Source organism: Triturus cristatus, chromosome 1_2, assembly GCF_964204655.1.
Source record: "Triturus cristatus chromosome 1_2, aTriCri1.1, whole genome shotgun sequence".
NCBI classification, from domain to species: domain Eukaryota; kingdom Metazoa; phylum Chordata; class Amphibia; order Caudata; family Salamandridae; genus Triturus; species Triturus cristatus.
Genome location: NC_140580.1, coordinates 118528539 through 118552436, shown reverse-complemented (window position 1 = coordinate 118552436; position 23898 = coordinate 118528539). Strand labels below are relative to the sequence as shown.

Here is a 23898-nt window from a genome sequence, read left to right as displayed (position 1 = left end):
AGGTGAGATTTCATGGCGTTGATGGTAAACCCCAGCTAGTCTAGGAGGTTTATCATGACCTGTGTGCTCTCGCAGCATTGTTGGCAGGTGGCCCTTTTGATCAGCCAGTTGTCCAGGTAGGACAAAGTCGTTCACCCCTGCCTGCACAAGTGAGCAGCCACCACCGCAATGCATTTGGTAAACACCCGAGGTGCAGTGGTCACCCCGAAAGTTAGCACCTTGAACTAGTAATGCCTTCTGCTGATCACAAACCGCGATGGGCTAGTTGCATTGGTATGTGAAAATAGGCGTTCTTCGGGTCAAGAGGGCCATGAAGTTACCTTGCTGCAGAAGCAGGATGACATCCTGAATTGTGACAATGAGAAAGTGTTCTAACAAGATGTATTAGTTTAGGGGCCTGAGGGAGCCATCCTTTTTGGGGATCCGGAAGTAGAGAGTATACTCCCGTGCCCTGTTGATGAGGTTCTATGGCCCCTTTGAGGAGGAGCACCTGATCCTCCTCCCTGAGAAGTGTCTGATGTTCTGGGGAGAGAGTGTTTTTGCAGGGTAGAATATTGGACCAGTGCTCTTTTCCTAAACACAAGGTAAAATGGCCTAATTGTAATACAATTGGCACACACTTCAGCACTTCTATATGTCCTGTGTAAGTAGTACCCCTGGTACCTCAGGACATGGGTACTAAAGAAGGTCCCTCATGGCAGTAGCATGTATTATGCCACCCTAAGGAAAGTACATACAAACTGCATGCAGCCTGCGTGTCATGGTGCAAACCATGAGTGAAAGCACGACAGCACCCTCACTGTGTGCCTGAATGTAGGAATGGCATGGTCACACCCACTTTTTGCCTGGTACATGATGTGATCGACAAAGTGCACTGGGTTCTGCGAACCAGGTACCCAGTGCCAGAGCCCTTTCCCAAAACAACACAATTGTACCCCCAATTGGCAAAATCTATAGCACCCTCTGTAAGTCCCTAGTAAATGGTATTCTGGTAACTAGGGCCTGAGGTACTAAAGAGGGCCCCTAAGGACTTCAGCTCAAATTGTGCTAACATAAGGGACCCCTCACCAAGCACATTCAAGACTTCCATTGTAGGATGCCTTGGTTAAACGTCCATTCAACCCTCAGAGTGAAGTGACCAATAAATTACTAAATTAACAATGCTCATTGCCAAAGAAGGTGTTCTTCAAAGAAAAATAACACGTAAACATCGGAGCCCAACTCTAGATGGCAATCAATCAAGTTTCTTGTAAAGCGCGACTATTTACCTGCTAGGGTCTCAAGGTGCTGGGTGGTTGGGGGGGTGGGGTGGTTGGGGAGGGTGAGGGGGGCAGTGAGGATGGGGGTCCTGCTGTCCAGTCGAACAGCCAGGTCTTGTGGGCCTTCTTGAATTGCGATGGCGATTGCCTGAGGTGCAGAGGCAAGGAGTTCCTGATCTTCGCAGCAAGGTAGAAGGAACTTCCTCCAGCTGTGGTCTTGGGGATCTGTGGGATGGTGGCCAGGGCTAGTTGGGTAGAGCAAAGATGTCTGGTGGGAGTGTAAAAGGAGAGGTGGTGGTTGAGGTATGCAGGTCCAGCGTTGCGGAGGGCTTTGTAGGCGTGCGTGAGGAGCTTGAAAGTAATTCTTTTGTTAATATGAAGCCAGTGAAGGTCTCAGGTGGCCAGTGATGTGACTGTGACGTGGGATGTTCAGGATGAGTCTGGCACAGGCGTTCTGGATGTTCTGCAGTTTCTTTAGGTGTTTCTGGGTGATGCCGGCGTAGAGTGCGTTGCGGTAGTAGAGTCTGCTTTTGACGAGCGCATGGGTGACTGTTTCCTGGACTCAGTGGGGATCCATTTGAAGATCTTACGAAGCAAGGCGGAGAGTGTGGAAGCAGGTGGATGAGACTGCATGGAGCGAGGAGTCCAGGGTGATGCAGAGGTTTCGTATGTGGGTGGGTGTGAGGGGGGTTCAGAGTGCTGTGGGCCACCAGGAGTTGTCCCAGGTGAAGGGGGTGGAGCCCAAGTTGAGGACTCTGGTCTTGTCTGAGTTGAGCTTGAGAAAGCTGTCCATCATCCAAGTGGTGACTGCCTTCATTCCGTTGTGTAAGTTGCTTTTGGCAGCTGTAGGTTCGTTTGGGAGGGAGAGAATCAGCTGGGTGTCCTCGGCATAGGAGACAATGCTGAGTCCGTGGCTTCTGACAATGGCTGCAAGCGGGGGCATGTAGATGTTGAAGAGGGTGGGGCTCAGGGAGGATTACTAAGGCACTCCGCAGCTGATCTCTGTGGGTTATGAGTTTAACGATGGGAGTCTGACTGTTTGGCTGGTGAGGAAAAGCGGATTCATTCTAGGGTTTTGCTGCGGATACCGGCATTGTGAAGTCTTGCGCAGAGGGTGCGGTGGGAGATGTGTCGAAGGCGGCGGAGAGATCCAGGAGGATGAGGGCAGCAGCCTTGCCTCAGTCGAGGGGGGTGCAGATGTCTGTAGCGGCGAGGAGAGTGGTCTCGATGCTGTGATTGCTTCTGAAGCCCGATTGGGAGAGGTCCAGGTTGTGGTTCATTTCAATGAACTCAAAGTTAGGCGTTGATGACTTTCTCAATGACTCTGGCTGGGAAGGGGAGCAGAGAGATGGGTCTGTAGTTATTGAGATTCGTCAAGGTCAGCAGAGGGTTTCTTCAGCAGTGGGTTGACCTCTGCATATTTCCAGGCTTCAGGGAAGGTGGTGGACTCGATGGAGCAGTTGATGATGCGGCAGAGTTTGGGTACGATGGAGGTGCAGAAGTGTTCTGAGCCTGGAAATCTACAGCACAGCACGCTACAAACCGATGCTTACAGGGTTAAGTAAAATCTTCCTTCTTTCTTGAAGGAGAAAGGCTCAGCTCATTATGCAGGGTGGCTGAAGTGGCCATCTTGTGGAGCTTAGGCACCTCTGAATGGGTTCAGACCTGCATTGAAATAAATTGCCACTCTGTTCTTTAAAAAGTGTTCTGACTGGACACTGGTTAAAGGACCACAGGTCACCACTTAATTTAAGGACCAAATGTTTAGCACAGCACCAATGACTTTATTAGGGTTGAATCAATGAAGTTCCAGTGGTAATTCTTTTGGCATTTAGAATTTCTGTGAGAAACACTGTTTTTTCAGTGGCGACAAACTGTTGTCTTGCATGTGAGACAATGAAAGGAAAAATGTTACAAGAAACAATAGGAACTGTAGACAAACAACTTTATCCCACCTGCATGGTATCCACTTCCTGCATCCATTCTTTGGCTTTCTGTAAAGCATCTTTCAAAGCCAAGCCATTTGGAAGATATGCAGGAACATTCTCGACTTCCGCCAATGCTGCCGCAAGAACGCTAATTGAACTGTGTGGCCTGTGGGAAAAAATAAGCAAGGATTTATTTTCTAGTCATCGTGGCTTAATGAATAAGTTACTTACCTTCGGTAACGCCTCATCTGGTAGAGATGGGATCTAGTCACAGATTCCTTATCTTAGAATTCTCCCCAGGTGCCCGACTAGATCCGGATATTTTTGCAGCAGTACCTCTGCATGTCAGTAGAGGGTGTCGACTCTGTAGCGACATCATCCTCCGGACGTAAATGGAGTCCACTTAAGCCCTCTCCTGATCCGCTGACATCAGTTTCTTCTGTAACTACTTTTCGAGCCAACAACGCAGAGCCACCTATAGAAATTACTTATGTTAACAGTGTAATGATAGACTAAACAATATGGACGAACCCACTATGTCGGTATGGTACAATCACTATTGTGGTAAGTACATGGACCCATTAGGTGTGTTTAAAAGACCCCTCACACACCAACCTGGATGGTGTCATGCTTCTTCATTGGGATCCCAACCGGGTGGCCGAATGCCCCCCGGTTGTGCTACGATGCCTGATTACAGCAGAGCTAGTGTGGTGTAAATGTGTGATGTGTCGTGAGTTTTTATTAAAAATATCTCTGAGGATCCTTGCCTGTAAAGTTTATTAATGGTGGCTCAGGATATAGTTAAAAATGTGTGGTGCAACTACTAGGAGATTATTATCCTTAGTTGACTATGTTTCAGCCCGCAAAAAGGTGTGTGGGAGGGACTTTCTTCAGGACCGGTTAGTGAGGCTAGTGAGTGGCAAAGGTGGAAGGCGCCACGTGAAAAAGAAGTGAAGTACCAACACATGCACTAAGGTGTGTGGTCTAAGTGTTGGCGTACTTACAGACACTTGTAAAAAACACTATATTAAGGTTAGGGCAGTTGATCGAGGGTCGGGAGAGGACTCATCCGGTGTGCCAATTTGGTCTCGGTGAGTAGCCCGTCTTTAAACCTGATGTGGTCTCCCGTCGTCTTGGCTGGTCCAGCCAAGACGACGGGAGACCACAGCTCACCTTAGCGCGTGTGTAGGTACTTCACTTTTTCACGTGGCGCCTTCCACCTTTGCCACTCACTAGCATGACACCAACCAGGTTGGTGTGTGAGGGGTCTTTTAAACACACCTAATGGGTCCATGTACTTACAAGAATAGTGATTGTACCATACCGACATAGTGGGTTGGTCCACATTGTTTAGTCTATCATTACATTGGGGATCCGGACACACCCCGCATTTCCCTTGCTCTCTCATTGTTTTTCTATATATATATATGTTAACAGTGTGCCAATAAAGAGACCTCTTTGTGTCAAATGTCCTAAAGCAAGGCATCAGAATGCGAAGAAAGGGATCTTGTAGGTAACATGACCAGCAGTTTGCAGAGCGGGGAGGATGGGTGGGTCGTTAAGGAATCTGCGGCTAGATCCTGTCTCTACCAAATAAGGCGTTACAGAAGGTAAGTAACTTATTCATCTGATAAGAGACATCTAGCCACAGATTCTTTATCTTAGAATTAGATATCCAAGCAACACCATCCCTGGAGGAGGTTCTAGGAACTAAACTCACTAAAGATCCCTGAATAGGACTAGCCGGTCCATAATGAGATAAAGTGACCAGGCTGTCTTAAGAATTATAGGTGAAGCAAGGAAAATGCTCCACCAGAAGGACTGTAGGAAGCCCGTTGGGAGCTAAAGTCTGTAAAACTGTGAGAAGCATGTGGAAAACACTGCTCACAGTAGTGGGGGTGATAAGAGAGTGTTAGAGAAAACCCCATTATAGAAACAATTATACTATGTAGCCCTGACGAATGTATTCAACCCAAGACTGGACAAGGCTCAAGGACCAAGGACAACAGCCCATACCACTGGATTAGAGCTCCCCTTGTGGTGGAAACTAGTGTGTGGACTAATCCTACCCTGTGAAACACCGAAAAGAGAATCTCGGATCACATCACATATGTATATACATATGTGTGCTCAGAGATTCTCTTTTCAGTGTTTCATCATTGCTGAAAAAAATGCATTGTATGAACAACAACGTTTGGTAAAGACCACTCTCAGTCAGAAAAAAACCCTCCTAGAGGGAAGGTAACTCTCGGGACTATGCAATGTAGAAGCCCAGAGGGGAAAGGAAAAATAAGTGCATAAGCAACTACCAAGTGAAGGTCGAATTAGAGCACCAAGAAAGGAGTAGTTACAAAAGCAGATATTTACGCTCTATGGAAGAAGTTCAGCACAACCATACTTGCACTATATACCCATATATACTTGAACACACACATATATATATATATATTCACTGAAAAAAACATAGGTTTCAGACATGTTATAGTTAGGAATTAATATTTAAAAAACCTTAGAAATTCACTGAAAAAACATAGGTTTCAGGGGTGTTATAGTTAGCTGGACATTTCACTCGTACAAAATAGTACGAATCATTATTCGGTTATTATGCTTGGAGATTTTAATGTTCATTGTTGTAAAGGTAACTGTTTTGTTTGGGACAGTTTAGGTCCAGCAAACCAAGATAATATTCACTTTGAACACACCCCGTCGGGATTGTATTTAGAAGATTTGGTGGTAGGTAATGATCTGATCTACCCCGCCAAATTTATAGGAGATATCCCAACCTTTAAAGGAAGAGGCTCTGGGTCAACTATTGATTATATTTTTGTGAGCGCAAACCTTGCAGGTAGGGTTAGTCAGTATAATGTTAGTTGGTCCCCCTATGGAGATCATAACCCAGTAAAGGTGACTCTGACAGATGATCTAAGGAAAAAAGTGAAACACAACCTGACTGCTGGAATCCATGACATAAGGCCCACCGATCAAGCGCGACGCCTGAAATGGTGCCGCGTGGTGCCAATGGACTTCAAGAAAAATTTGCTGGGAAAGGTTGGGGACCACATGACCACTTGTCTGAAAGACGGTGTCATAGGGGATGAGGTCCTAGTAGCCTATGGCAGAATCTGTACCCAGGTCGATAGTGACCTTAAAAAAGTAGTTAAGGGGCAACCCAGGGACGGGGAAAAATGGTTTGACCATAACTGTTCAATAGCCCAACGGAAGTTGAAGGTAGCTTTGAAAGCTGATTTGCCCGACAAAGCGGAAATTGCCGCCCTTAGGAACAATTAGAACAAGCATTTGCAATGCAATAGGTCTCGCGTTTATAAGAGTTTGAGCTATTGGCCTTGTAAAATTACAATGCCTTTTATTTATGTTTTGGTTTTAAAACAAATAAAAGGCATTGTCATTTACAATGTCAGTAGCATAAACTCGCATAAAAGCAGTGTGTGGAGTGCAGCAGTGTGCCGCGTGCAGCAGTGTGCGGCATGCAGCAGTGTGCGGCGTGCAGCAGTGTGCGGCGTGCGGCAGTGTGCGGCGTGCAGCAGTGTGAGGCATGCAGCACTGTGACATGCAGCGGCGTGCAGCAGAGGGTGAGGAGAGACACGTGTGGAGGGTGAGGAGAGATGTGTGGAGGGTGAGGAGAGACACGTGTGGAGGGTGAGGCGAGACACGTGTGGAGGGTGAGGAGAGACACGTGGAGGGTGAGGAGAGACACGTGGAGTGTGAGGAGAGACACGTGGAGTGTGAGGAGAGACACGTGGAGGGTGAGGAGAGACACGTGGAGGGTGAGGAGAGACGTGGAGGGTGAGGAAAGACGTGGAGGGTGAGGAGAGACGTGGAGGGTGAGGAGCGACCCGGAGGGTGAGGAGAGAGACGTGTGGAGGGTGAGTAGAGACGTGTGGAGGGTGAGGAGAGACATGTGGAGGGTGAGGAGAGACGTGTGGAGGGTGAGGAGAGACACGTGGAGGGTGAGCAGAGACACGTGTGGAGGGTGAGCAGAGACACATGTGGAGGGTGAGCAGAGACACGTGTGGAGGGTGAGCAGAGACACGTGTGGAGGGTGAGGAGAGACACGTGTGGAGGGTGAGGAGAGACACGTGTGGAGGGTGAGGAGAGACACGTGGAGGGTGAGGAGACACGTGTGGAGGGTGAGGAGAGACGTGTGGAGGGTGAGGAGAGACACATGGAGGGTGAGGAGAGACCAATGTGGAGAGTGAGGAGAGACCGTGGTGGAGGGTAAGGAGAGACCGAGGTGGAGGGTAAGGAGAGACCGAGGTGGAGGGTAAGGAGAGACTGAGATGAAAGGGATTCAGAAGTGGAGGAGAGAGAGAGGGGTGGAGGATGAGGAGAGACAGTGGTGGACTGGGGGGGAGGGGAGGATATCACTTTTACTTCCTCTCCTAGTGTAAGGTAACGCCCCCACCCCACAGGCCCTGCCGGGACAGAGAGCAGATCACTGTTCGCATCAGCCGTCACCCGAGACCGCTCCGTACTTGTATGTAAATAGAGGTTCACTATCTGTTGATAATGGGATTCACTTGGGGGGCTGACTTACCTCATCCACCCCCAGGGCCAACACTGAGAAGGCATCAGAGACCTGGTGCTGCCTATGCTGCAGTACTGCGAGAGAGAGGGATGGGGGGGCGGGCAGAGGAAGAGGAGTGGGGTTAGAGAAGGGACAGGTGGGGAGAGAAAGAGGAGAGAAGGGACAGAGACAGAAAAGGAGCAAAAAAAGAATTAGAGAGAGTAAAGAGGAGAGTTGGGGAAAATGAAAACATTACGAGAGAACATGTAGCAAAGAGGTGGAGAGAGAAGATGGGAGAGAGTAAGGACGCAGCCAATAGATAGGGCAGATACAAAAAGAATCGAAACAATACAAAAGTATTTTCCAAACTTGTAAATAACCACGGGCCAAACAACTGATCTGCAATGAAGCATCCGAATCCGGTATATCATGACGTTAACCATGTTATAAAAAATAAATAAAATAAAAAAAACACCCAAAAACACGTATACACCATGTTGACCCTTTTCCATGCAATGTATTCTAAAACGCCATTCTCATTCATACATTCACAGCAAACCTGTTCACAAGAGTGACCGAAAATGTGGTATTAGTGTTAAATTTTTGTTTACATCCATACCCGCTCACTTATGCAATTAAAGGATTCATGACCACACGGTTAAACAAAATGTACTGATTGGCCTTGCCGTGAAGGAGAAACACGTGTTGACACACACTCCCGATCTGTGAAACGTTCACCCCACTTTCTCGAAATTGAAACCAGTGCATGTGTCCGACGAACTTCCTGCCGCTTATCTGAATGCACCAGTGGCAGAAGATAGTCCCCATCTTGCAACAACACAATGAAAGGGAGGCATGTCTGTCTCTCCCCACCGCCACATGTCTCTGAGTCTTACTGTCTCATGCGAGATCTCCCTCTAGGAGACAGCTGACACCAACTCTTCCCCTGAGACAGTATGGGAGATGCGTGTGTGTGCATAGTGTGTGTGTCTATATGTATATATCTGTGTGTATGCATGTGTGTGTGTTTGTATGTGTATATGTTTGTGTATGCATGTGTGTGTTGGTGTGCAAGTATGGGTGTGTCATTGTGTTCATTTGTCTTCATGGATGTGTACACATGTTTGTGTGTATACCTATGTCTGTGTATGCATGTTTGTGTGTATGTATATGTGTTTGAGTATGTTGGTGTGCGTGCTTGTTTATATGTGTATGTGGGGTTGGTGTGTTGGTGTGCATGTATATGCATATGTTTATGCATGTCTGTGTGTGTTTGTATATGTTCATATGTGTGTGTAAATGCATGTGTGTGTTTGTCATTTTTCTATCACATACTAAAACATAAATGCTTCAGACTTTCACAGCAGTGCGGTGAGCTCAAATGATGCATCTTTCGTGCAATTCTGAAGTGTAATGAAAACAAAGATGTTGATACAATCAATAGAAATGAAGGCATACTTATTTCCTAAACCCAATTTCCATACATTATAGATTGTGACCTCTTTATCAGTAAAAAAACGGTGTGACTGCGCAAATGTAGTGGCCAGTTCAATAGAAGATGTGTCCTCTGTAATGACGTGGCGCTGCCATGCTTTAGTGAGATATCTGTGAGAGTGTTCTCGAAGGAGCGCCAGCACCTACTTACTACCCCCTGACCACTGTACCGCTAAACACAAGGGCCGCACGTGTTCACTGTGTGACGCCTGGAATGTTCACAATCTTTACGGCTTCAGTGATGTAACGCCGATGGCAGCCCCCACCCCCCACTCTGACATTGTTCCAGCACCCCTGGGAGGCACAGACGTGGATCAGCATGTGGCAGTGCCGCCTTCTGCAGAGGTGCTGGTGCCACCTCACTGCACAGAGGCCGAATGCTTCTTACTGCCAGGGACCCTCGCACGAACGACTAGCCCTGGGGTCATGACTCATGTGCAATGTACGATCCATCCATGACCCATAGACCCATGAGGACAAGCCCAGCCCCACAAATGTTTACCTGCGCAGGATGAGCCGTTGAATCATGAATAACACAAGAGCTGTGATAGCACAGTGCAAGCAGAGTTCAAAAAGGCACAGCCCAGCAATGCCATGGGAAATGAAATGACAGCAAGTAACACATTTATTGTTCATCTCTTGCCTCGCGCCTCTTTAGCTGTACAGTTTGATGCTTACCTGTGGGTGTTACTGAGCACAGCGCTGTCCAGTCCCATTGCAGAATGTGTGTGCCAGCTGACGCCTGGTACTGTTGTCTGAAGCAGCGGGTGTGCCAGATGCCGAGCTCGAGTGTGATGGGAAGTGGGAGCGAAAGATGCTTCCTACCTGTACTTCACCTGCTCCTTCCCTGTGGGCCGGATTCACAAAACAGTGTCACCACCAAAGGGAAATTAGGAGGGCGCAAAGTGTCTCCCTGAAAAGGAGAGCTTTCAGGTAAGAGAAGCGGGGTTCGTGGTGGATACCTGCACCCCTCAGCGCGCACAGCTGTGAAAACTCCACCGGGTGGGTTGTTTTTTCCGCAGCCGTAAATGTAATGTGTGGGTGGGAGGATAGGAGTCCCCTGGAGATCTGAGGGGTGACCCCTGAAAATCTATGGCACCCATTCAAAATGCAAGTGTGTGCGTATTCACAGACCATCTTAATGGCTTTTCCTTCCGTAAATGCACACTTCAGTTACGAAAAACATTGGTGTAAGAATGAGAGAAAATATTTTATACATACGACTTATTTTTATGCGGCTTCAGGAGAGAGAATTCTCCCCGCGCAAAATTGTTAACCAGGTGGAAAAATATCAAACCGTGAAAAATAACTCCTGCACTGACCGTGTGGGTTCTTGACACGGTACACAAGCTGCAGGGGTACGATTCGGGGCCTGGAAAATGATCTTCCTACATTTCTAACGCACCCCTCGGAATTTGAGCATTCTTAAAAAACAGATCTAGACAAATCGTAGGTGTAAGACTGTGATGTGTAAGTCTGCTCCACTTTATTTGTTGTTAACCGGGTTATCATTAACAGCAAGTGCACTTCTAGGATAAAGCTGAGAATTGTCACTTTGAAAAGTGAAAAGGTTAGCAGCAAGTTAATGAAAAAATAAAAGCCAGTGGCATTTTTGGTAATTTCAGTCGTCTGTTTTCATACTTCTAAAAGCGCCCTCATCCATCCTTATGAAGCGACTCATAATTAGAGAGTAGAAATGGCTGCAAACAAGAAAACAGTCTCTTGTTTAGAATGAGATTACTTTCGATGGAAGAGTGAAGTTATTCTGTAGCTCTGCCATTTATGTCCTGGTGACTTGCCGAGAAATGCTCCAAGATAAGGAAAACAAGCTTTGGAAACGCGGCCGCGAAAGTGAAAGTGATCGTGATTACGATCGCTACAGAGGAAAGACACATGGCGCTGCGCGCGTGCACGTTCACGTGCACTGTAGCTTTAGGCCACGGCAGCACTTTTAAAAAGCCCAGATATAAAATGTCTCTTCGAGCCTTTGGCTCACGAGACCTAAAAAAGCACAAAGAAAGCGAAAAAATGAAATTAGGCAGGAAGCCTGGAACGAGCTTTTATCAATAGATGTAATTAAAAATAGTGCTAAGTTTTGGACTGTGATAAATATGCCTTTTTTCCAGGATAAAAATAACAGCGAGCTTGATTGTGGTATACAGGAAGATAAATGGCACACTCATTTCAAACAGGTTTATGATGGAAATGGGATGTTGGATGGCCCAGTCTTAAACATGGAGAAATATTCTTTGACCTTCACTGAACTAGAAGTAACACATGCCATTATGCAGATGACAAGTAATAAGGCTCCGGGACCCGATGGAGTCCCGGCAGACCTTTTTAAATCAGATGTAAAAACCTGGTCAAAGATTTTATATAATGTCTTTGTTAACGCCTGTCAATTGGGTCTACCCCCGTCATGGGCACGATCTGTTATTATACCCATTTATAAGAAGGGTAACAGAGGTGATCCGATCGGTTATCGCCCGATATCCCTAATTGACTCTTCTGTGAAAGTTTTGGGTAGGGTGGTCCTTGGCCAACTGATTGGCTGGCTCGAGGAATCTGGAACACTCTCTATGGCCCAGTATGGCTTCAGAAAAGGGATGGGCACCACGGACCAATGCCTGAACTTGCAACTACTAATAGGTAAATATACGGTGGCAAAGAATGGAACACTATTAGTAGCTTTTATGGACCTGTCCTCGGCCTTTGATCAAGTAAACAGGTCAAAGCTGTGGTCTTTGCTCCTAATCTGTGGAGTAGACAAAAACATCGTCTATTTCTTAGCCGACCTGTATAGGGATTTATCTGCAACGGTGAGGTATGATCAACAGGGTAATTGTACGGAAGGTATACCCATATCAAATGGAGTTAGACAGGGGTGCATTTTGGCGCCCCTGCTCTTTACATTATATATCAATAACCTAGATACTGCCTTAATTGCCTCCTGTAAAGATATTCCCTGTGCAGGGAAACGCTCGATTCCCGCACTTTTATATGCGGATGATGCCGCCCTCTTAGCAAGAATGGCTGTGGGACTTCAATTATTGTTAGATTCCTTTTCTGGCTTCATGAAGTCATTAGATTTAAGCGTAAATTTCTCAAAATCATATGTAATGGCTATTGGACAGAAATCCCCAAAGGCTAAAACCTTTTATTGTGAGGGCCATATATTAACCAGGGTGTCGTCGTTTCCATACTTGGGTGTACTTTTCGACGACCAAGGATCCTGGGTAACTCAAATCACAGCGAAAAAAATTGTACTGATAAGAGCAACCCTGGCCGTACTGGGTTTTGCCAGAAAGTTAAGAGCCAGGCCAATGAAGGCCCTCATTCAAATATACAGAGCCAAGTGCATTTCACTAGCCATGTATGGGGCCGAGCTATGGGGAATAAAAAATGTAAAGAACATACAGATTGTTGAAGATAGGTTCCTAAAGAACCTCCTATCTGTCCCTAAAACAACAGCCAACTACAATACACATCAAGAGCTTGGAATCGGCTTTGTTGAAGATGCTATTGCCGTGGCACCACTATTGAAATGGATAGCTACTTGGTTAAACCCTGACTTAATGCTTAATCATATTATTATGAAAGACTGTATGTCACTTGACTATGGGTTGTGTATACCCTGGCGTAAATATATTCAGAGGTTGGCAGCAAAGCTGGGTCGTCCAGAATTATATCATTCTCCAGAAGCTCTAGTGAAGGGAGATATAAAATGGTGTAAGGAAATGTTCTTGCACATAGCCACCATGGATAGGGAAGAGAGAGAGCTGGTAAAGGTGACAATAAGGGCCCACCAGCTATGTAAAAACACTATCCATGGAACCATATTTAGGCTATGTCACAAATAACAATCATCGCTTCTTACTGACTAGATTTAGATTTAATCAACTGCATCTTCTTATTGGAGAACAGAAAGGATGGAAGAGGGTAGAGGATCTTGGCCCTTGTACTTGTGATAATTTTTCGCAACAAGACATCACACATTTCCTCTTTTTCTGTGAACACCTTATTGTCATTAGGAAACGTTTTATTCCCCCTATTTTAAAAAACAAAGGTTTTGTGCAAGTGAGACCTGCCCTTCTCTACTTGCAAATGTTAACTGACGTTTGGGAAACTTTTAACGTTGCCAATTTTTTATCAGCAGCCATAAGAATGTTGAGGAAATGAACTTAACATTATATCATGAACATCCTTTTTTAATTGTGTTAAAAATGAAATTGTTTTTACGTGGTTTTATTGAATGCTTTTATACGTTTTTATGAGCCATGATTGTGTTAATTGAGTCACGTACCTACAACTGTTTTTATATATTGTGTTTTGTAGTATGCTTTTATGGTTTGTACTTAAACCGAATAAAGATATTTGACTGACTGAGTGATAGATGTTGCCTGTTTTGTAGATAAGCTGCTATGGCTGCAAGGTGCAGTCTAATAGACGTGTAGGCCAGATTGCATCTTTGTAGGTATAGTAAATAGCCTATGATGTGTTGAATGGACACATCTAGGGGATTGAAGTTATTATTGTGACAATAGACCACAAAACGTTTCCACTTGGCTGCGTAGCAAGCCCTAGTGGTAGGTTGTCTAGCTACTCTAAAGACGTTCATACAGTATGGGGGAAGATTTAGATAACCGAATTCTAGGATTTCAGGAGCCAGATCGCAAGGTTGAGCCGAGCTGGGACCGGGTGTCTGATCTCTCCATGGTTCTGAGTTAAGAGGCGTGGAGAGAGGTGTAACATTTGGTGCGGTACTACTGATAGTTCCAGCAATGTGGTGTACCATGGTTGTCTTGCACAAGTGGGAGCAACTAGGATGAGAGTTAGGGAGTGTTGCTGTAGTTTGCGCACCACTAATGGAATGAGAGGGAGAGGCGGAAAAGCGTACGCAAATTTGCCTGACCAGTTCATCCATATCGCATTGCCTTTGGACAATGGGTGTGGATACCTGGCGGTGAAGCTTGGGCATTTGGCGTTTTCGTAGGTGGCGAAGAGGTCTATCTGTGGCTGCCCCCACAGTTGAAAGTACGGGTGAAGAATTCGCGGATGGAGTTCCCACTCGTGGATCTGTTGTGTTTGTCTGCTCAGCAGATCGGCCATAGTGTTCTGGACTCCTGGGACATGTTGGGCTAGGAGAAAGATTTTTTTGGGGTATGGCCCTTCTCCATATGCTCTGTGCTAGCTGAGAGAGCTGCGGAGAGTGTGTGCCCCCTTGTTTTTGTATATAGTACATGGCTGTGATGTTGTCTGTGCGGACTAGGACTGCCTTGCCTGATATATGTGTTTGAAAGGATTTTAGGGCTAAGAATATAGCTAGTAACTCCAGATGGTTGATGTGGAGTAACTTTTGTTGAGGTGTCCACCTGCCCTGCATGGTGTGATGTAGTAGGTGAGCTACCCAGCCGGAGAGCGATGCGTCCGCTGTCAGTACTATCTGAGGAACCAGGTCCAGGAACAGTCGCCCTTTGGAAAGGTTTTTGGTGGTCCACCACTGCAGAGAGCGATGGGCACGACCGTCTACCAACACCAGATCTGTTAATTGACCCTGGGCCTGGTTCCATTGGCGTGCTAAGCACTCTTGGAGAGGACGCATTTGGAGTCTTGCGTGGGGTACTATGAATATGCAAGAGGCCATCATTCCTATTAGTTGCATGAACACTCGAGCTGGAAGAGAGTGTTCCGGCTGAAATTTGGCGCGCAGAGCCTGAATGCTCGCTATCCTGGCCGGACTGGGGTAGGCTAGCGCTTTTGAGGTGTCTATAGTGGCACCGAGGTATTGTTTTACGTGGGACTGTTGCAGATGGGGCTTTGTGTGGTTTACTGTGAAGCCCAGTTCGTGAAGTAGCTGGATAGTGGCTTGAGTGTGTTGTACACACTGGTTGTATGAGCTGGCTTTTATTAGCCAGTCGTCTAGATATGGGAAGACGTGGATGTGTTGTCTTCACAGGTGTGCTGCCACTACCGCTAGGCACTTGGTAAACACTCGCGGTGCTGACTCCGAATGGGAGCACCTTGAATTGATAATGTTGACCGTCCACTACAAACCAGAGAATCTTTCTGTGAGCTGTGTGAACAGGAATGTGGAAATAGGCGTCCTAGAGGTCTAGGGTGGCAAGGAAGTCGTTTTGGGAGAGCAGGGGAAGTACTTGCTCGAGTGTGACCATGTGGAAATGGTCTGAGTGTATATAGTGATTTAGGGGTCTGAGGTCTAGGATGGGCCGTAGAGTGTCGTCTCTTTTTGGTATGAGAAAATATAGGGAGTAAACTCCCATATTTTGTTGGTGGGCAGGAACTAGTTCTATCGCACTCTTTTGTAGGAGGGAGATTACCTCCTGCTGTAGAAGTGACAAATGTTCCTGTGACATCGGACGTTGTTTGGGTGGAAAGATTGGGGGGGGGTAGATGTTAGTTTGAGGCAGTAGCCAAACCAAATTATCTGTGTTACCCATTTGTGATAGTAGTCCAGACAGGGAGGAAATTGTGGAGTCTGCCCCCGACTGGAGTGGAATGGTCTGGGGGGAGTGGAGGTAAGTCATTGGGCAGGGGTGGAGGCAGAGCGGGAGGTGTTAGGTTTGCCTCTGCCTTTATTGTGGTTTCCCCTGTAGCCGCCTCTCTAGTAACCCCTAGTGAAGGTGGATTGGGTAGGGGTTTTATAGGAAGTGGAGGCGCTGTCTGAAGTAGCCTTTGGAGGTGCTTCGAAAGGAAGAGCGGCGAAAGGAGCGCCTGGGAGTGTGTGACTGTAAGGCTCCCATAGACTTTACCGTATCGGTGTCCTTTTTCATTTTTTCCAGGGCAACGTCAACGTGTGGCCCAAACAGATGTTCCTGGTCAAAGGGGTGGTTCAGGATGGAAGCCTGCACCTCAGGTTTGAAACCTGAAATACGTAGCCAGGCATGCCTATGGAGGAGGACGCTGGTGTTAATTGCCCTAGAGGCGGTGTCAGCTACATCTAGGGTGCAGCGAATGGAGGTGTTGGTAATGGTTTTACCCTCCTGGATTAATTCGTTGGCTCTATTCTTGTACTTGTCAGGGAGGTGTTGCATTATGGCTTCTAGTTCGTCATAATGTGCCCTGTCATATCTTGCCAAAAGCGCTTGTGCGTTTGCGATGCGCCATATGTTGGCCACCTGGGTTGCAGTGCGCTTGCCAGAGGCGTCTAGGAGTTTGGACTCTTCCTTGCAGTGGAGACTACCAGGGTGTCTAGTGGTGCGGGCCCTCTGATGTAAGTGGGGTCTGTGGGGGCTGCCTTATACTTCCTCTCGATGCGAGGGTTGATGACTCTGGCCCTGACTGGGTCTTTAAAGACTTCAGGCACGTGCTTGATAACCCCTTTTAGCATGGGCAGGGCGGAAGTGGTCTTGCGTGTAGTATCAAAGGTATCGAGGAGGAAGTCCTCCTCCACGGGATCTGTATGGAGATCAACTCCGTGGTAGTGTGCCGCCCTATGGAGTAATTGGTTAAACCCCATTGTGTCTTCAGGGGAGGATGGTCTTGAAGGGTAAAGGTCGTCCTGCGGCACGTTAGGAATGTTGTAGACGTCCCATGGGTCTGGGGAGCCTATAGGAGTGAGGTCCCCTGTGGGCTGGTCATGGGGCCCGTCCCCTGTGTCATCGTAGACATCGTCATCATCCTCATCAGGAAAGGGTGTGGGGGAATAATGAGGTGGGGGAGGTGGAGGAGAGGGAGGAGGTGGAGGAGGAGACAGAGGAGGAGGTGGAGGAGGGGGTGAAGGTATTCTCAAAGAGGAGGTAGCAAAGTCTCTTCTCTTTGGAGGTGGAGCTGGGGCAGGCTTGTCCAGCGGTCTCTTTTTGATGCTGAGCATCAAATGTCCAGTTTTAGGGTCCTTGACCAGCGTCTTTTGTAGTGGATCGGGCTGAAATAGTTCCGTCTGTGAGTGGCCGATCCTTCGGCGCCGAAGGTGTCGGAGCCGTATGTTTTTTTAGCCTTGTAGCCGGCATCGGTTTGTTTGTTTTGAACTGTGCGGCTTAGAAATGTCCGGATGTTTTCTCGGCTCCGGGATGACTTTCGGCTTCGAGGTGTGTGTTTCGAGGGCCTTTAGCTTTTTGCTCGGCTCCGGGGATGGTGCCGGTACCGAGGAGCTAGTGCCAGTTCTCGGCGCAGAGTGCTTCGAGGTGGAGCTCGGCGCGGAGGAGGAGGCCATTTACTTTTTCAGCGCCGGTGCGGAGGAGTGTTTCTCGGCACCGACGGCAGGCTGGCTCGAGCCCGAGCCGCCAGAAGGCTTGGTGGGCTTCTTAACCGGGCCCGAAAGCGAGGTATGGGAAGCAGTGTCTTTGGTCGTGCCTAGGCCCGAGGGCAAAGGCGTGACCGAAGCCTTTTTTGGTGCCGTCGAGGGTGGGGGGTCGATGTTAGTACTCATGCCCCTCTGTGCCAGAGTGATGTCTTCGACATCTGATTCGTCGGCTTCGAAGGCGCTGACGAGGCCCTCTTCGGTGTGCTGCTCTTCAGGGGACAACGACGCCTTCTCTGAAGATGGCGTCGGGGATCCCTGTCGACGAGTGTGCCATGGTTCTCCTCGCCCTTCGCTCTCGAATGGTCTTCTTGGACCGGAAGTATTTGCACGCCGGACAGTCTCGAGCCTCGTGTTCAGAGGAGAGGCAGAGGTTGCACACCTCATGGAGATCGGTGTGGGGAAATTTGGACCCACATCGAGGACACTTCTTGAATGGAGTCCTTTCCATCAGCCAGGACCGGAGCTTAGGTAGGCCCGAAGGCCTTCGTCGACAACCGGAATCGAAGACTTCGGACGATGAGAGTTGCGTCGAGATCGCGATCGAAAACAATACCGCGAAAAGGGGAGGATTGCGCGCTGATCAGGAGAACTGGAAACTGTTCGGAACCGGAGCACGAAGAACACATCCGAGCCCGATGGCGGAAAAAAACAATCTGAGGATGGAGCCAAAGCCCATGCGCAATACGATCCGAAGGAGGAGTCACATACCTCATGACTTCCAAAGACTTTCCAAGAGGAAAAACAACTGTAAACATCCGGGCCCAACGCCAGATGATGATCTATGCACAGTGTGTAACCTGCAGCTCATATGCCTCGAACATATATATTCACCAAACAGCCCCAAGGAGAGTGCTCTATTCCATAGTGGGTGCTGGTCTCGGGGACGGGCCAGTCCTCCCAATTAATTTTTCACCAAAGTTCCTTTGAAGAAGGAAACAACCGCACTCCAAGGAAATCGTCAATTAATTGAAATTTATACTGTCGTGCAAATAATAACCACTAACCACCACCAACGCGTTTCAACCAACAATAGGTATTGCTCACGGTATGTGAATCCGTTTTTGTGTCTTTATTTATAGTTATTCCCATTGAAACCAATTAGGAGGAATTATGGGGGATGTAGTTCTTAGTTCTTTATACCGTTTTCCGGCACTTAAGTTCATTTATTCCTCTGTAGAGTGATGTATTTATCACTCGTGGATATGGTGATATTATTTTTGTTTGGGCATTTTGCATTTGAGTAAAGAATCAAACTTTATTGACAATACACGCTTTCATTCCTCCAATCCGCTCTGTGGATACACCATTGTTAAGATGTATAGTTGCTTATTCTCGCTTAGTGCGTTTTACTCATGGTTGATATTCCACCCATATATTACCTACTGGCGGTCGCCAGTAGGTAGTTATAGTTAGGACCACGTTTCCATAGGAAATCCGCAACATTCTATTTTGAATAACTTTGGCGGCGGTTGACGAATCCTCGCGAATTTTTCAAAATAGGTGGGGCGCTACGCTCCGCTCCTACCCTGAAAGTCTCCGGGGGATTCGTCAAGCGGGGGCTGAGATAAAAGGGGGGTCCCAAAACACGTTTTTCCCATGCATTTTTCCATAGGACCTTTAGACACAGCTACAGCCCGAACGGCTGAACAGAATTACTTGAAATTTGGCAGAGGGGTAGTCCTCAGGTCAAGGAAGTGCCTTTTGTAGGTTTGGTGTAAATCTGTTCAGTAGATTCTGAGAAAATAGCCTTTAAATCAATATATATATCTGAGCCAGCTTACGGTGCGCTTACGGTGCGCTTACCGTACGCGTACGGTGGCGTGCGCGAGCGCGATTCTGATTGGCCCTTAGATCTTAGTAAACATTCGAATCGGTCGAAACCAGGAAGCGGCGGCCGCCATTTCGTGTGTTTCACTCAGAAAAAAAAGGGTGATATCTTGAAAAGGGGGCAAGGGAGAGAGTTACAGACCCCCTAACATTTGTAAAGGGGTCAAAGAAGGACAGAAAAGTACAAAGAAAACATTTATTGATTTTAAAAAAAATCGCGGGGTACGCGTACGGTAAGCTCAACGTACGCGTACGGTAGAAAAAAAAATTTAAAAAAAGAAATGAAATTCAGATTTAAGAGTTTAGATATTAGGGGGCTCTAAAAAGAGCCGTTGTGTTTATGAAGTGATTTGATTTTTTAGTGGTACCTACAAGTAAGTACCGATGCAGAGTCTAAGGTTCAAGAGGAAGACTCTGTTCCCTTCATCATTGAAGTGCACACCATCTCCTCTATAAATGTCTTGCATGTCGTAACGCAAGTTGTTGTGGTAAATGGAACCCATACCATAGTCTCTGAGGAAAGCAGAAACAGATTTGTTGACGTGCTTTCTTGCTTTGTCAATCTGCGGACAAAAATGATTGGACCAGTTCCATTTTTGCCTTTGGCATATGTTAGAAAAGACAAAGGCAGTTTTAGGGAAAAGTGAAAACAGTTGTGCAAAGGTGTCCTTCATAAGCATTTCCAGACCTACCCCAGTCAAAGTGCCTAGGTCATTGCCACCACAGTGCACTATTATGAGGTCAGGGTGTTGGATTTGCATGAAGGATTTCACCAATGGCATCAATTGGTGCCACTTTAACCCTCTCTGACCAATCCATTTAATGTCTACATTTGGCAAAGCAAGGTCTCTCACCATATCTGTTCTCTCTGCATACTTTTCACTCCAGAAGACATAGCTGTGCCCTACAATCCACACTGTGAACATCTTCAAAGGAGAACTGGATGCACTCAGGAGGTGAAATTCAGTAGAATGGTAAAAAGAAATGAAAGACAGTTTGGAAATGGAGGCATACATATTTTTTTTATAAAAAAAAGAACTGATTGGCTGTTTCATACCATTCTAGAATAAAAACTAGGCTGTATGTGTAAATTAATAGAAGCATGTTTTGTATTGGTACAGAAAAATGTGTTACCAAAGAACAGTACTATGGATTTGCTGTTAGGTTTGAAAAGTCAAGCACTCTTGCTCTGTGGAATTGAAACATTGTTTGGTGAACTTCTGACCTAACTCCACACAGCAGTGTTCCATGAGCTGTTGCTATGGTAGCAGGCAGAAGTCAAGTTGGGGGAAGGGTACTAGGCAGAAGTCAAGTTGGGGGAAGGGTACTTTTGGAAAAGGGTTGGTTTTCAACCAATAGAAATGTGTGATTACATTTGAAAAAAAGGGGGAAGCACTGAGATTTGAAATTAACATGTATATGTGTGGAAAAAGAGAGGGAAAGTTTGCCATTATCTGGTTCTGCTGAGAGGAGAGAGGTGTAAAGAACAGAGATCCTGGCTCTGATAATCTGCTGTTTGAGTGCCACATTTCTTTCACAACTAACTAATTTTAAAGGTGAGTTTAGAGTTTGAGAGGGGATGTATATGGTAAATTAAGAAATGAATAATAGAAATGGAATTCCTTTTGTTAAGTTGTGTTTATCATTTTCTGTTTTGGGAGAAATTTAAATGTGAGGAACATGTAAAATAATATGGACTATGTTTTCACGATAAATTAGGGTGTACTGGTAAAAATAAGGAATACTTTAAGGGTTTGAGGTTGCACTCAGTAATGCAAATACATACAGCATCAGTAAGGCTGGTTGCCCTTGCTGGAGTGTAGGCAGTCACCCAGGTTACAAATGGTGCTGGTTTGAAAAAGCAGTTTGGACATGTGCTGTTTTCAGAATCTGAAAAGTGGATTCAAGATGTGTCAGTCTGTAAAAGTGTTTATCACTTTCCAAAAAAAAGAAAAGTAAGTGTGCTTTCAAATTGGCAAAGAAATTTCGTTTTGTGACTAATGTGAAAACATGACTCTGTGTGCAAAGAGGAATTACAGGCAGAGATTTATTGCGTATTGCTCTGGTGATTTCACAGTTGCATTAGATGGAAAGGGTGAGCCATTTTTTTGTGAGGAAGCAGACTCTTAGCACACACCCAGCTGCTTATCCTCTGGAATCATGCACAGTATTCACAACCGAGTGGGGTTTGAGGTTTCAGTCAGTAATGCAAATACATTTAGCATCACTAAGGCTGGTTGCCCTTGCTGGAGTGTAGTCAGTCACCCAGGTTACACATGGTGCTGGTCTGAAAAAGCAGTTTGGACATGTGCTTTTTTAAGAATCTAAAAAGTGGATTCAAAATGTGTCAGTCTGTAAAAGTGTTTATCACTTGCCAAAAAAAAGAGTAGTAAGTGTGCTTTCAAATTGGCAAAGAAATTTCGTTTTGTGACTAATATGAAAACATGACTCTGTGTGCAAAGAGGAATTACAGGCAGAGATGTATTGCGTATTGCTCTGGTGATTTCACAGTTGCATTAGATGGAAAGGGGGAGCCATTTTTTTGTGCAGAAGCAGACTCTTAGCACACACCCAGCTGCTTATCCTGTGGAATCATGCACAGTATTCACAACCGAGTGGGGTTTGAGGTTTCAGTCAGTAATGCAAATACATTCAGCATCACTAAGGCTGGTTGCCCTTGCTGGAGTGTAGTGAGTCACCCAGGTTACATATGGTGCTGGTCTGAAAAAGCAGTTTGGACATGTGCTTTTTTAAGAATCTGAAAAGTGGATTCAAAATGTGTCAGTCTGTAAAAGTACTTATCACTTGCCAAAAAAAAGACTAGTAAGTGTGCTTTCAAATTGGCAAAGAAATTTCGTTTTGTGACTAATGTGAAAACATGACTCTGTGTGCAAAGAGGAATTACAGGCAGAGATTTATTGCGTATTGCTCTGGTGATTTCACAGTTGCATTAGATGGAAAGGGGGAGCCATTTTTTTGTGCAGAAGCAGACTCTTAGCACACACCCAGCTGCTTATCCTGTGGAATCATGCACAGTATTCACAACCGAGTGGGGTTTGAGGTTTCAGTCAGTAATGCAAATACATTCAGCATCACTAAGGCTGGTTGCCCTTGCTGGAGTGTAGTCAGTCACCCAGGTTACACATGGTGCTGGTCTGAAAAAGCAGTTTGGACATGTGCTTTTTTAAGAATCTGAAAAGTGGATTCAAAATGTGTCAGTCTGTAAAAGTGTTTATCACTTGCCAAAAAAAAGAGTAGTAAGTGTGCTTTCAAATTGGCAAAGAAATTTCGTTTTGTGACTAATATGAAAACACGACTCTGTGTGCAAAGAGGAATTACAGGCAGAGATTTATTGCGTATTGCTCTGGTGATTTCACAGTTGCATTAGATGGAAAGGGGGAGCCATTTTTTTGTGCAGAAGCAGACTCTTACCACACACCCAGCTGCTTATCCGGTGGAATCATGCAGAGTATTCACAACCGAGTGGGGTTTTCGGTTTCAGTCAGTAATGCAAATACATTCAGCATCACTAAGGCTGGTTGCCCTTGCTGGAGTGTAGTGAGTCACCCAGGTTACACATGGTGCTGGTCTGAAAAAGCAGTTTGGACATGTGCTTTTTTAAGAATCTGAAAAGTGGATTCAAAATGTGTCAGTCTGTAAAAGTACTTATCACTTGCCAAAAAAAAAGAAAAGTAAGTGTGCTTTCAAATTGGCAAAGAAATTTCGTTTTGTGACTAATATGAAAACATGACTGTGTGCAAAGAGGAATTACAGGCAGAGATTTATTGCGTATTGCTCTGGAGATTTCACATTTGCATTAGATGGAAAGGGTGAGCCATTTTTTTTGTGTAGAAGCAGACTCTTAGCACACACCCAGCTGCTTATCCTCTGGAATCATGCATAGTATTCACAACCGAGTGGGGTTTGAGGTTTCAGTCAGTAATGCAAATACATTCAGCATCACTAAGGCTGGTTGCCCTTGCTGGAGTGTAGTCAGTCACCCAGGTTACACATGGTGCTGGTCTGAAAAAGCAGTTTGGACATGTGCTTTTTTAAGAATCTAAAAAGTGGATTCAAAATGTGTCAGTCTGTAAAAGTGTTTATCACTTGCCAAAAAAAGAGTAGTAAGTGTGCTTTCAAATTGGCAAAGAAATTTCGTTTTGTGACTAATATGAAAACACGACTCTGTGTGCAAAGAGGAATTACAGGCAGAGATTTATTGCGTATTGCTCTGGTGATTTCACAGTTGCATTAGATGGAAAGGGGGAGCCATTTTTTTGTGCAGAAGCAGACTCTTAGCACACACCCAGCTGCTTATCCTGTGGAATCATGCACAGTATTCACAACCGAGTGGGGTTTGAGGTTTCAGTCAGTAATGCAAATACATTCAGCATCACTAAGGCTGGTTGCCCTTGCTGGAGTGTAGTCAGTCACCCAGGTTACACATGGTGCTGGTCTGAAAAAGCAGTTTGGACATGTGCTTTTTTAAGAATCTGAAAAGTGGATTCAAAATGTGTCAGTCTGTAAAAGTGTTTATCACTTGCCAAAAAAAAGAGTAGTAAGTGTGCTTTCAAATTGGCAAAGAAATTTCGTTTTGTGACTAAT

General features: G+C 46.0%; 1 pseudogene across 1 annotated transcript in view; it reads right to left on the bottom strand.

Moving 5' to 3' along the window:
• Positions 1 to 23898, bottom strand: part of LOC146866929 (lysine-specific demethylase 5B-like) — a 545361-nt pseudogene that overhangs the window by 352666 nt on the left and 168797 nt on the right. The window contains exon 6 of the transcript XR_014966708.1: positions 3215 to 3353. The product of XR_014966708.1 is annotated as a lysine-specific demethylase 5B-like (transcript). The remainder of the gene's footprint in view (positions 1 to 3214; positions 3354 to 23898) is intronic.